The sequence below is a fragment of the Chroicocephalus ridibundus genome, chromosome 4 (assembly GCF_963924245.1).
Source record: "Chroicocephalus ridibundus chromosome 4, bChrRid1.1, whole genome shotgun sequence".
Taxonomy (NCBI): Eukaryota; Metazoa; Chordata; class Aves; order Charadriiformes; family Laridae; genus Chroicocephalus; species Chroicocephalus ridibundus.
In genome coordinates, this window is record NC_086287.1 from 40305031 (window position 1) to 40316947 (window position 11917).

The window sequence follows — 11917 nt, forward strand, 5'->3', positions numbered from 1 at the left end:
ACATTTACCCGTAAAATGCAACTTTATTTACAACTTCAAATTTATTCTGAATTCTCACTTACTGTTAAAGCCAACATTCCTTCTCCCTCATTCACCTACACATAAGCAGTTCATCTGTACCTTATGAATTTCAATATCAACTTTATTTTGACAGAGTGACTTTAAATCCTTACTACTGGACCTGCCATTTCATATGCCATTTTTTTGTAATTCTTAACCATCTTAATCCACTAAGTTCTTTTATTTCCCCCTATCCCCCTGATAGTGGTACTCATCATATCAGATAAAGAAATTATATGGTTATATAAAACATATTTATAGGATTATATAAAACTGTTCGGGTTTTTTTCCCGACTGGCATATAAAGAAGTTGGGAATCAGATACTTTCAGGTGCAGTATTCTTACTTTACCAACTTGGAAAATAGGAGACAGACACTTTGTTTGAACAAGCTGAGATTTTCAAAACTTCATTCTTAAATGCATACAGACGCTTCTTAAAGAGCGGTTTGATTTTCAGTGTTAAGTCTCAAACAACTTCCAGTGAAGATAACGGGACCTACAAAGTCCTTAGAACTTAGTGGGGGGAAAACGACCGAACCAACTGCTAAATGCAGACATGAAATTCTCAGTTTTGACTACATCTGTAAGTTTTGATCAACATCAGAGACAGTTCTGACACTAAATGCTATATACAAAATAAATATGAATATATTTACTTAAGAGTGCCCATATCCAGTTGTAATTCTGATGAAGGTAAAATTTATACCAGAATGTCATGGGGTTTTTTTTGTTTTTAGACTAGAATCAGCTGATGTCCCAGATGTGGATCCAGACTAGAATTCAAAACACTTCAGAGACTTTGTATATTTCCACCTGAAAAGCCTTCTGAGAATAAAAAGCAATTAGTCAACATGAAGACTTTCAGGTGCAGATATAAATGCACATGAAGTCTTTACAGCTTTGTTCATTCAGTGCAAACAATGTAGACAAGTGAAACAGTATTTCCGTATTTCAAATGTGTCCCCTCACCTGAGGAATCAGTTTACCCAGGCTGTTGTAGGGGATTCAGTCAGCCCAGAAGGAGTGCAGTTCTTAGCACCTGCCACTAAAATGCACCAGTCCGTGCCTGAACACTGGAGCTGAATACTGCTCTAACTTTCAGCTGCCACCTTACTATGAAAGGAATCAGTAGAAATGTTACAAATGTAACACATGAAGGGAGAGAGATTTCCTCCGATGTCACTGCATCAACACCAAGAAGGTCGGCAGTATGGGCAATGGTCAAAAGTCAGTGTGGAAATCCCACACTATTAATCAAGTCCTGCCTCCAGTCATCTCATTTTCCACTTCACAACCAGTTTCATCCCTCAGCTTTTTAACCCTGAGGCCATTGGAGTTGTTCAGCCACAGGGTCATTTCCCATTCAGGAGTGTGGCTGGGATGTGCAGCGCATGGGGAAAAAACAACATGACAAGCTGTGCGAAGGGCAAGATTTGGAGAGAGACAGGGGAAGGAAAAAAAAAAGAATAAAAAATTCAAATTTCCCTCTATATCAGCGCAGGTGGCTTGACTAGTAAAAGTGCCAGAGGGCAGGAAGAGGGCTTCTGGTTTTGTCACTCTGCCTGCAGAGGTCTTCCCCGCACACCCAGGATTACCAGGAAGACAGAAGACACCGTGGGACTTACACGGATTTACTCTGGAGCTGCATTTTTTCCCCGCGTGTCGCCGTTCCCCCCCCCCCCCACCTCCTCCATGCAGCTTCAGGGACCAAAGTCCCAGACCCGAAGGCAAACCTACTCATTTTAAGCAGCAAACCTCAATTAACAGAGATGACACAACATCACCCCCCAGAAGGCTTCCGTCAGTCCCCTTACCGTCACCTTGAAGAAGGAAAAACGGGGGGAGAAAGGCCACCGCAGCCAACTCGGCACAGACCAACCCTCCAAAGCCCCCGACCACCCTCTCCCCACAAGAGGGCCGGCGGCCGGCCGACACCTCCCTCGGCAGCGAGGCGGGGGCCCGGTCCGCCTCCCCGCCCGCGCTCACCTTGGCCGGCGCGGGGCTGTCGCCGCGGAGGAGCGGGACAGTGACAGCCGCAGCCGGCGGCGTCCGGAGGCTGCTGACCCGGCGCGGCCGCGGGGAGCGCGGCGGTGCCGGCCCTCGCCGCGGGCGGCTGCGCGGCGCCGGGTGGCAGGCAGGTGCCCGGCGCGGCTTCTGTCCCATTCAGCACTTTCCCATTCTCTCTCTCTCTCTCCGTTTTCCTTCGAGCGGGAGAGCCCGGCTCAAATATCAGAGCCGGCCCTCCCGAGCAGCGCAGGAACTGACATCACCCGCCCCGGGCTTTTAACCCCTTCTCGGGCTCGGCGGCGAGGCAGGTGGGGCGGGCAGCGCCCTGCCCCGGCTGCCGGGGCGGCCCGGCAGGAGAGGAGCCGCAGCCGCGCTCTGCCCCTGGCGGAGACATCCCCTCCCCGCCCACCGCGCACCCTCCGGGGCTTCCACCGATGCCGAGGGTTAGGAGAACGGGCCGGTGCTGACGAGGCGCCACGGGCCGGGCTCCCAGCGGCCGCCCGGAGCGCCTGCCCGCTGCCCCCTCAGGCGGGAGCGCCCCTGCTCCCCCTGCGCCGGGCAGCCATCTTGTTCTGCCAAGCGCCTTTGGGCAAACGGCACTGGAGGAACCCCTGGGCAGAGCTGCTGGCGGCTGCAGGCTTCTTCCTCGGGCCTGCCAAACGGGCAAGCGTTGGTGTTGGGCCCTTCTCACCTGGGATCCCCCTTGCAGTCATCTCCCAGCCTTCAAAGCTTATGTTCCTGAACCAGCTCCAGCCCTGAGGGAAAATGTGTTTTCCATGGAAAACACAGCAGTGTTTTCTGCAGAGCAGCCAGGTGGGGAGCTGGCACGCACAGCGCCATGCTGCCCACACCTCTCACCACAGGCCCTGAGGGGCTGGTGGAGTGTCCCAGGCTCCAGCTGGAGCACCCTTCACTGGTTGTAGGCAGCCCCAGGCCATGGGGTTGGTGCCAGGGTAGAGATGAAAACCAAATTAGTGTAACGATGGCTCTCCTGACCAGAGGACACCATCCTGCCCCACGTGCTCAGGCTCAGAAAACAAGTCTGGGGCTTCAAGCATTTCTAATGATAGCTGCAGCATTCCCTTGTATGAATATATATTGACTTATATGAATATATATTACCCATGTTACTCAAACAGAGCTGGCGATCTCACTGCTGATGAGTGTCTGGCCACTGGGAGCCGGTGTGCGCACACAGCCTTGTGCTGCTGCTGCGACTGGGCTCTGCCACCGGCCGGTCACTGCCACCCCTGGGCATCTCGTGGCACCGAGCAGACCAGGGGGCCACATGGGAGCGAAAGGGACCCCTAAATGGGGGCTCCAGGATCAAACGTCCCCAGGGCTCTGGGTCTTAGACCAGCATGTTTCAGTGAAAGGTCGTTCATTCTGGTTCATGTTTAGCAAACTACTTGTTACTTATTCCATCATCAGGCACATTACTTTCATCAAAGATACTTTAAAAATTTCTCTGTGAAGCTTTCCTCAGCGGGGATAACAACAGTCGTGCTGACATGTCTCTCTCTGCCCAACCTGCATGTGCCTTTGACATGGCCTGCTTTGCCGCCATGAAAGGTGGTCTCCTCTCCTCTAGCAAGTGCGTGTGGCTTGTTGGGGAAGGGCTGCACCAAAAAGATTGAGTCGTTATAAGAGATCCATGAGTGGTCTGAAACTGTGCTTTGGCTCTTATTGAGACTGCTCACGCAAAACAGGGCAGTCTGAAATAAACAGGCTTAAAATGATCTATGGAGGAAGCAGGAAAAATAACTGAACAAAATTATCTCCTAGTACTGTAAGCAACCCTATTCACTAGGCATGGTTAAACAAGATCTTAAGTGTGGTTATCTGGCTTACGGATATTGCCTGGTCTGAGATCTGCAGTTTATTGAACTTTTGTTGTAAAGTCCTTCCTCACATTGATAGTGTGCTTGCACTGGTGACTCAGCAGAGAAACAATGAGTAGCAAATCACCATGCACGAAGAAAAAGACTGATGCAATGTGATGTGATGTGATTAAGTGCATAAAATATTGAAATATAACTAAAAACAGAAAGTCAAGATTTGGAGGCTGGAGTGACTAAAGACTCTGAAATCTATACCTCATTATCCAAAAGTAGTCAGATTTCCAAAGACACCATGGACTTTGCAGTTCCCTAAAGATTGTTTCACTTTAGATTTCTCATCCGTTTACAGTTTCATGGGAGTTTGGCTGAATGAAGCTGCCTGTTCCTCTCTAGCTGAAAGACAAAAGCATGCATTACAGAGCTGGTGCAGGCAGAGAGCAGGATAGCACTTCGCAGAGATGGCCAAAGCAATAAGTGGAGACAGGCAAAGAACTGAAAAGAAAAGGGCATCTGGCGAGGAGCTCTCCCATTCGGCCAGCTGAGCAGGGACAGGCAGGAATACAGACTGAGATGGAGCTGGCTGTTGGGACAGTGTCACCCAAAGAGATTTCTCCAGCAATTCCCAGTGGAAGGGACTCCAGTGGTCTCCAGTCTGTATGTTCTGGGTGTGCCTGTATTAATTGTTACTCCCAGTGATAAAGGAATTGTAATAACCAGAACCAACATGATTTGTGGCTCCCTATAGGTATTTTGGAGGGCAAAAGGAGCTTCATGCTTTACAGAGTCCCCTCCTGAACTGAGGCTGGCCAAAGACAAAATGGGAAAAGGAGCTATTCCCTTCATGCTCCCCACCCTATTCCTGACTCCTTTCAGCCACAGCATGCAACCACAATATTTCTTAATCTGAATTTTATGAGGTATTTTTATTCTTTCTTTAAAAGCAATGGTCAAGTTCTCTCATTTGTACCAGCAAAGCCAACAGGATTGTATCACTAACTGAAATGTCAATCTGGCCTTGTGTTTTTCCCAGGCAATGAAGCTTGACTGCCAGGACATTCCTCAGCCACTGAACTTTATACAAAGTACCTCCCCAAGAATTGCCTGCACACACCTTGCTTTAACCCCTGGAGTCCCAGAACCACATCAGCACTCACACAACTGTCTGCTGCCATTTCTTTAATGCAGATATTCTACAAAGCCGTGCCTCCTTGTACCTTCTGTTGCTTCTGTTAAATTACTTAACAAAATTATTATTTTAAATTTTTTAATTAAAAATGTGGTTCTATTAAATAATGCAAATAGAAAAATTGCTTTTACTTCAGAGGGAGAAGGTTGTAAGAACAGCCTGTAGTATCTCACAGTTCCCAAGTGATTTCCCTTGGGAGTTATCTTTAATATGTCTGCTCAAGCACTCTATATCAGGTTTTTACAATTTGCAGACAAATCATTCAGCAAAAAATAAAATTTACTATAAACAGCAAATATCTTATTGACAAAACAAACTCTCTGGCAGATCCAAGAGAACTAGCTTGGCATGTTAGACTACCGTTATCACAACACAAGCACAAGCTGCTTTGTTAAGAGCCCCATATCCAAGATACCTAAATAGAAGGACAAAAAGATACATGAGAACAAGGTGTCAGGAGATGAGAGCCGAAGAAACTCTGTCTCTAGTAAGCAAAGTTGCCATAGTTCTGCAGGTGGGAGAAAGCATTACGTTCTAGACACGGTGCTGCTGAAAACTTACCAAAGGGGCAAGGACACCAGCCAGACCAAGTTGATGTGTCAAGGCTCAATCCTATGTGGGAAAAATCTTGCAAAAAACAAAGACAGTGCCTTGAGATGCCTGTTTGAGGCACTTGTGTCTCTCCACAGGGAACTTAGGCTTCATATCGCAGTTCTCTAAATTCCACCTGTTAGAGGAATAAAGATGTTGAAAATGGCCTTTGTGCCTAGTTCTCTTACTCTTTTTCTCCTGGGCTTGCAATGTGCTGACAGACACAACACAGACCTGCAAACTTCTGCCTTGCTTCTCATCTAGTCAGCAATGACAAATTCATGCAGCAGAAAATAAGAGACTGGCAGCTGTGGATCACCTCACTGCATAAACCAGTTGCTCGTGGGAGGACCCAGTGGGAGGGCCAGGAAACCATTCCCCTCCAGTACTTTGTCAGCTGGTTTTGATCGTGTTATGGTCATCTCATCACACTTCACACACAGGACATAAAGACACTCGTGTGCACCATTCAAGCCAGAACTTGAGCAAGAGCATATGTTTTGCATATACAGTCTTGACTGGCACACAGCAAAACAATGGAGAATTCCCATTTTCCTTAGGGAGTCATCCCAGTGCTAACTCCAGCATTATTCTCAGTATTAATAGCTCATGCCTTGTTTCATCTCTGGATTTCTCCAATTTCAGCCTCCAAGTACCACATTGCTTTAGGTCTTTTTCTGCTAGATTAAGAAGCCATCAACTACCATTAAAGTAGTCTGTGACAAAAACCGTAGCTTTCTTTTCTATAAAATACACAGATTTAACATTTCTCACCATAATGAATGTTTTCTAATGCTTGTATTCTCCTATGTTTATCTAGGTCACAGATTAGACAACTGGAGTTTAAAAAGTAAATTTGGGGTTGTTATCAGCATGCTTGTGTGTCCCCTTTTCCACAGGGGAGCACAAAGGAGGACAGCATGTTGGAGTCTGCAGGCTGAGGAGAAGGAAAACAGCCCTTGCAAGTGTATTTGGGTTGTGTGGTCTTTCTGTGTCTGACATTGGCTGGTATGCAGCCCATAAGGTTCCCACATACCACAGTATGCTTTGAATCTTTTCCTGAGTCCACAGGGTACAGCGGTAACTGCTGTGCAAGTGATGCCATAAATGATGTATCTCACAGGAAAAGTGTATCAAGCCCAGATGCTGCAACTAGGCGGACAGAGCTGGCTCAAGAGCACTTGCAAAACTGAATGTTGCTACCCTAAGGATGAGGGCCCTGGATGCTCCTGCCAAGGAAAAGGAGGCATAGAAAGAAGGGGGGTGAAGCTGGGACAAGGTGCTGGAAGGAATCAGGGAGAGCCCTGGAGAGCTGGACCTGCTGCTCCTGCAGCCCCAGTGATGTGAGTGATGGCCACAGTTCTGCTGCTGCAAGGGAGAGTCCGTATCCCTTGACGCCTCCTTGAACAGCAGCAGCAGGTCTGGCCTCCCAGGAGTGTAGTTCAGGCAAAACAGGCAGCAACCTATGGTCATTTTGCTTCCCCAGGTTTCCTGTGAAATGCCAGGTGAATACCTATTTACAGAGCTGGTTCCTGAAGTACGGTGTGAAAAGCTGCACCAGGGAAAGAGACCTAAACCATGTGGGGAGAAGGGAACAGATTATAGATTACTGGTTTGAATTCAAGCCAAGTAACAGAAATAAAAACCTGCTACCCTCTGAGAAGCAGCAGCAGTGCTGCTCAGTCCATAGACAAACTGGTCATCTCAGCCCGCTTCGTAAACATCAGCTGTCTGAGGGACATGTTTACTAGGAGTGAGCACTGAGGAGGCAATAGTGTGTGCTGCAGGTTGCCAGAGGAGCTCCATGGTATAGCATAGACCTCTATTACTGATATTCTTTATTATAGTTCTGCATCCACCCATCACTGCAAACAGTTTCTCAGCAAAAAAAAACCTCAGACCAGAAGGAATCATGGGGAGTGAACTCATGTCTGATCCCCACTACAGCTGTGAAAAAAGTTGTTGGATGGAAGAGGTTTGGGTAGGCCAGGAAAAGGGGTTGTCCTTGTCCCTGCGCTACCCCTATGGCAGAGCTGGGGGAAAATTCCGTTTCCAGAATTGTTAAATCAATACTTTCAGTAAAGAGTAAAGTAGGTCCCAGCTTGCCCTCTGTTTCGGTGCTGATCTGAGAACTTCAGCACGGGCACCCGGGCAGCTCTGTGGTGAGATCAGGAGAGGCTGCACAAAACACTGTGCTCTAATGGAGGATCCATGTCTCTCCACAACCAGTAGGGTGGCCTGTACTGGCTGGGAGTGAGGGAGAGAAGACACTAGTAAGAGATGGGGCTAGTCTGTGGGAAGGGTTTTGGCCGCCTTCGCAATCCTGCACTGAAGTCATGCCTACAGCTGCCAGATGTCAGGATGGGGTGTGGAGAAGAACATGGATCCCTGCCGTAGGACTCCTATGCACAGAGCCTCTGTTGCTGGAACCAGCGGGCAGGCTGTCCTCCATGGGAGTGCAAGGAGGGAGGCTATGTTAGCTGGAGAGCTTTTTTCTGGCTCTTTTCCTGGTCTCACACTGGTGCCAGGCACACAGCTCCCAGATGTTCATGATCTCTGCTCTGGGATCTTTCAGGCTTGTCAAGGCGTTGTGTAAAGGGAGGAATTATTTCACTCCCACATGGGGGGTGGAAACATCGAAAGCCCCCACGGAGATCCCTCTGCCGGCTTCTCACAGGAGGGGTCACCTGCAGGTGAGCAGCCTTGGAGAGGACTCCATCTCTCCACAGGAGAGGTCCCCAAAGTACTCTGAGTGCAGCAGTTGCTGAGCCTCCTTGGCATGGCTTTGTTCCTGCCAGTTTCCATGGTGATCCACAAAACTAGCAGAAAAGCACAGATCTCTTTTGGAAGACAAATAAGAGGATGTGACAGTGCCTGTGGCTGGGAAGGGGTGACAACCCTGCTTTTATACTGTTAGCTGAGTTCTGGGGTCAGTCCTGGGGATTGCTTCCCCCACCAAGTTGGCAAGGAAAGCATTGCTGTACCATTTCCAAAGGGCTAGTAGCAGCTCAAAGCAGTAACTCCCACCTGTAGGTGTTGCAAGCTGCCATAGGCAGGTTCAAATGATATTGCAAATTGGTTTTAATGGACAGCAGTGGCAAATGGGTCACCAGGCAACCTAAGCAAGTGGTGTCTGATAGCACTTTGACTAGATGGGGTTATAGTGGGAAGCACTGATGTGGAACCCAGGATGTGTCACCACGTGGCCCAGCATGCAGGCACATACACAGGTATGAAAAAGAAAATATAGTAAGGAAGAGAAAACATGCACACATCTAAAAGCACATGGACAAAATCTTAAAGCTTTCATCTTGGTCATAGAGGGAAACCATCCATGTGCAAGGAATAAATTCACAGTCTTTCCACCACAGTATCCTGTCACCAAGACTTCACCCACTGCCCTGAAGGTCTCACCCTGCCCTCTTCTCCATTACAAAAGCGGCAAGCGTTACTCAGCACACTCTTCCCCATGCAGTTAGGAGGTGCCTGCCTGCCTGATACCCACCCACCCCCTTGCATGCAGCAACAATTGACGAACAGCGCAACTGCCAGGATGAAAGGACATGGAGGGAATGGGTGGAGGGGTGGCTTTTCTGATCTGCATCATTTTTGTGATGGCGTTTAAGATTTCCAGAAAATTCTGGAGGAGGGGAAGGGTAAAACTGATAAAGGATAAGACGGCTTTCAAACACAGCCAACAAGCATCTTAAAAAGGAAACCTAATTTTGTGTGCCTCTGCTTCTGGGCAAAGTGTTCTTGGCTCGGTTTCAAAGGTGCCGGGAAATTCAAGGGTTAGGTATCTCTGAAAACTGGTCTCAGGGTGCCTGCAACAGGGTGACCAGAAAAAGGTGCCAATTGATTTTGAGCACTCCTTAGGAGGCTCGGGGACTGATCTAGAACTTGTCTTTCACTCTATGCACTGCCCGAGGCAAAAATCCTTGTCAGAGAAACCTGTCACCTTGGCTGAAGATTTCAACGGTGCTTGGATTTCATTGCGCTGACTGCTGCCATAGGGGAGACTCCCATGCATTTCCTCACACCATCCTACCTTGCGAAGGAGCTTCTGGAGTTGAGGTCGCTGCCTGGCCTCTCCCTCCCCCAGCAATTGCCTTCCCTGCCCTAAGGCAGCCCTGTAACCTCAGTCTTGGTGTAGAGATGAACCATGCCTCCTTGTGCCCCCAGAAACCCACGCCAGGACACCGAACAGCACTAGACGGATGGCTAATTACAAGGGCTAGAGCAGCTCCAACACAAAACTGAGTTAGGACCTTCTGCAAAGGATATCATGGGGTAATTTCTAATTACTTGTTTAATTAGTGTTAATTGCACATAGTAGGAGGTCAGAACTCAGCCTGCAAATGCTCAGTCAGCCAGGAAGTGCGAGTTCTCTGGCCATTCTGGAAATCCTGGTCAAGGAGCAAGAGAAGGAGGGTGATTTGCACTTGGCATCATGATGGTGGGGACAGCATGTGAATGAAGCTCCGGGGATTCTATCTGGAGCAGAGGGAGAAGGAGGAGGAGGAGGAGAAGGATGGGAAGCTTGTCAGGGAAGCCACCGAGGGGGCGAGCGGGTGCCCCAGGCCCCCTCTGCACTGGAGGGGTTTCAGCACAGTCACTCTCCCTGAGGCAGCCGTGGGCAAAGCTGCCCCTCCGGCAAGGCCTTTCTCGGTGTATTTAAACAGCGGGGGTTCAATTCCACCTTTCCCATTGGGGTTTTCTTTTGGTCAGAAGTGTAGTGGTTTTAAAACATATGGATAAGATTATATATCTGTGTGGGTATATATATGTACTAACGTACCCACGCATACACACACACAGTAGTCCCCGCTGGGCCGAGGCGGACCGGTTGCCCCGGCCGGCGGTTGGTAACGGCCGGCGGTTGGTAACGGCCGGCGGCCGCTCGCGCCGCGCCCCGCCCCGCCTCACCGCCCCCCGTCGCTGTGCTCTGGCGCCACCTGGTGGCTGTCGCGGGCGGGTCTCTCCTCGGGGCGCGTTCCATTCGAGGCTTCGATATATCGAGGAAACCCACCGAAAACGGGGGGTCCTGAGGACGGGCGATGCCTTTGTCTGGTTTGACTTTTCTGTGTGTACAGTTTCCGATGGGAAAAAGGGCCGCATAGAGGGTGCAGAGTCAGTGGGACACATCTTCTGGCAGGGTGGTCGCCAGGCTCACCTGCGCCCATAAAGCCCTCTGTCATTCTTCTAAAATATGACATCACTAACTCACACTCTTTTAAATTGGTTTTCAAGTTCCTACAAGCATGGAAGATTTATCTGGTAATAGTTTCAGGAAGATTTCACAGCGTTTCGTTGCGTTTGGCCATCGTCCGTGGGCCGTACATACTCGGCACCTCTCAGTTTCTTTCTCTACAGCTTAGCAAGTTCTGTCTTACCGGGTAAACAAACTTCTCAGTGGGAAAGTCAGTCATTGCCCTCTGTCAGACATAAACACAACTGTGTGTTGGCACAGTTTAGGCCCTCTGCTAATTACAGCTAATAGAGGTTTTTCTTCAGCTGAAATAAACAGAAACCTTGTATCAGCCAAATGTGAGGTACTCCCTGGCTGCTCCTAGGGAGCATCATGGTGGTGATACAGCTCTGAGGAGTCAGAGGGGAAAGAAACTATGAATGGCCATAGATTTGTTATGGGCTCTGGGTTGGAGGGGTGCTAAGACTAATCCCCCAACCATGTCTCTGAGACATGTATGTCTGAGGGTGCGCATGTTATCATATAAACCTGACTCAGGGGGCACTTGGGCAATTGTTCCTGAAAAGGAGATAAACATTGGATTGTTTTACCACCAAAACACATGAGACTGTGCAGGGGAATAGGAAGTGGTGTTCTTAGGCCAATGGTTGCATACTTTAGCTGTGTTTAGTTCAGGCATTAGTTCAAAGAACCAGTTTTCTCTTTGGTGCAAATCCACTAAGCACCTTAAGACTTTTTTCTGATTTTTGTTAAAGCTGGACCTACTCCCACCCTGTAACAGATCAAAATTCAAGCCTGATGTTTCTGTGCAAGAAACTTGTCTCCTCTCAGCCTTGATTTTTTCTTATAAGGAAAAATTAACATTACAGTTATTACCATTTATGTTTGGCCCAAAATGATTTTGCTTCTCAGAAGACATCATAGAAATCAAAAGCCTTATATTAAAGCTTTTAAAAATTAAAAACTTTGACAAAATACTTTTCTGCTGGATCAAAATTACAATGTGATCCTTCTAATGAGCA

General features: G+C 48.5%; 1 protein-coding gene across 4 annotated transcripts in view; it reads right to left on the reverse strand.

The window, feature by feature from the left end:
- The window catches only part of PLEKHH1 (pleckstrin homology, MyTH4 and FERM domain containing H1), a 57066-nt gene extending 51089 nt beyond the window's left edge, over nt 1-5977 (reverse strand). The window contains exons 1-2 of one of the 4 annotated variants that reach the window (XM_063332428.1): nt 5921-5977; nt 5657-5822 (exon numbers count right to left, since the gene is read on the reverse strand). The gene's annotated coding sequence lies outside the window, so the exon portion shown is untranslated. Of the gene's footprint in view, nt 1-1875; nt 1966-2047; nt 2430-4164; nt 4185-5656; nt 5823-5920 lie in introns of those variants that run through there. The other 3 variants (XM_063332427.1, XM_063332425.1, XM_063332429.1) reach the window with 3 other exon arrangements.
- Between the last annotated feature and the right edge of the window lie 5940 nt (nt 5978-11917).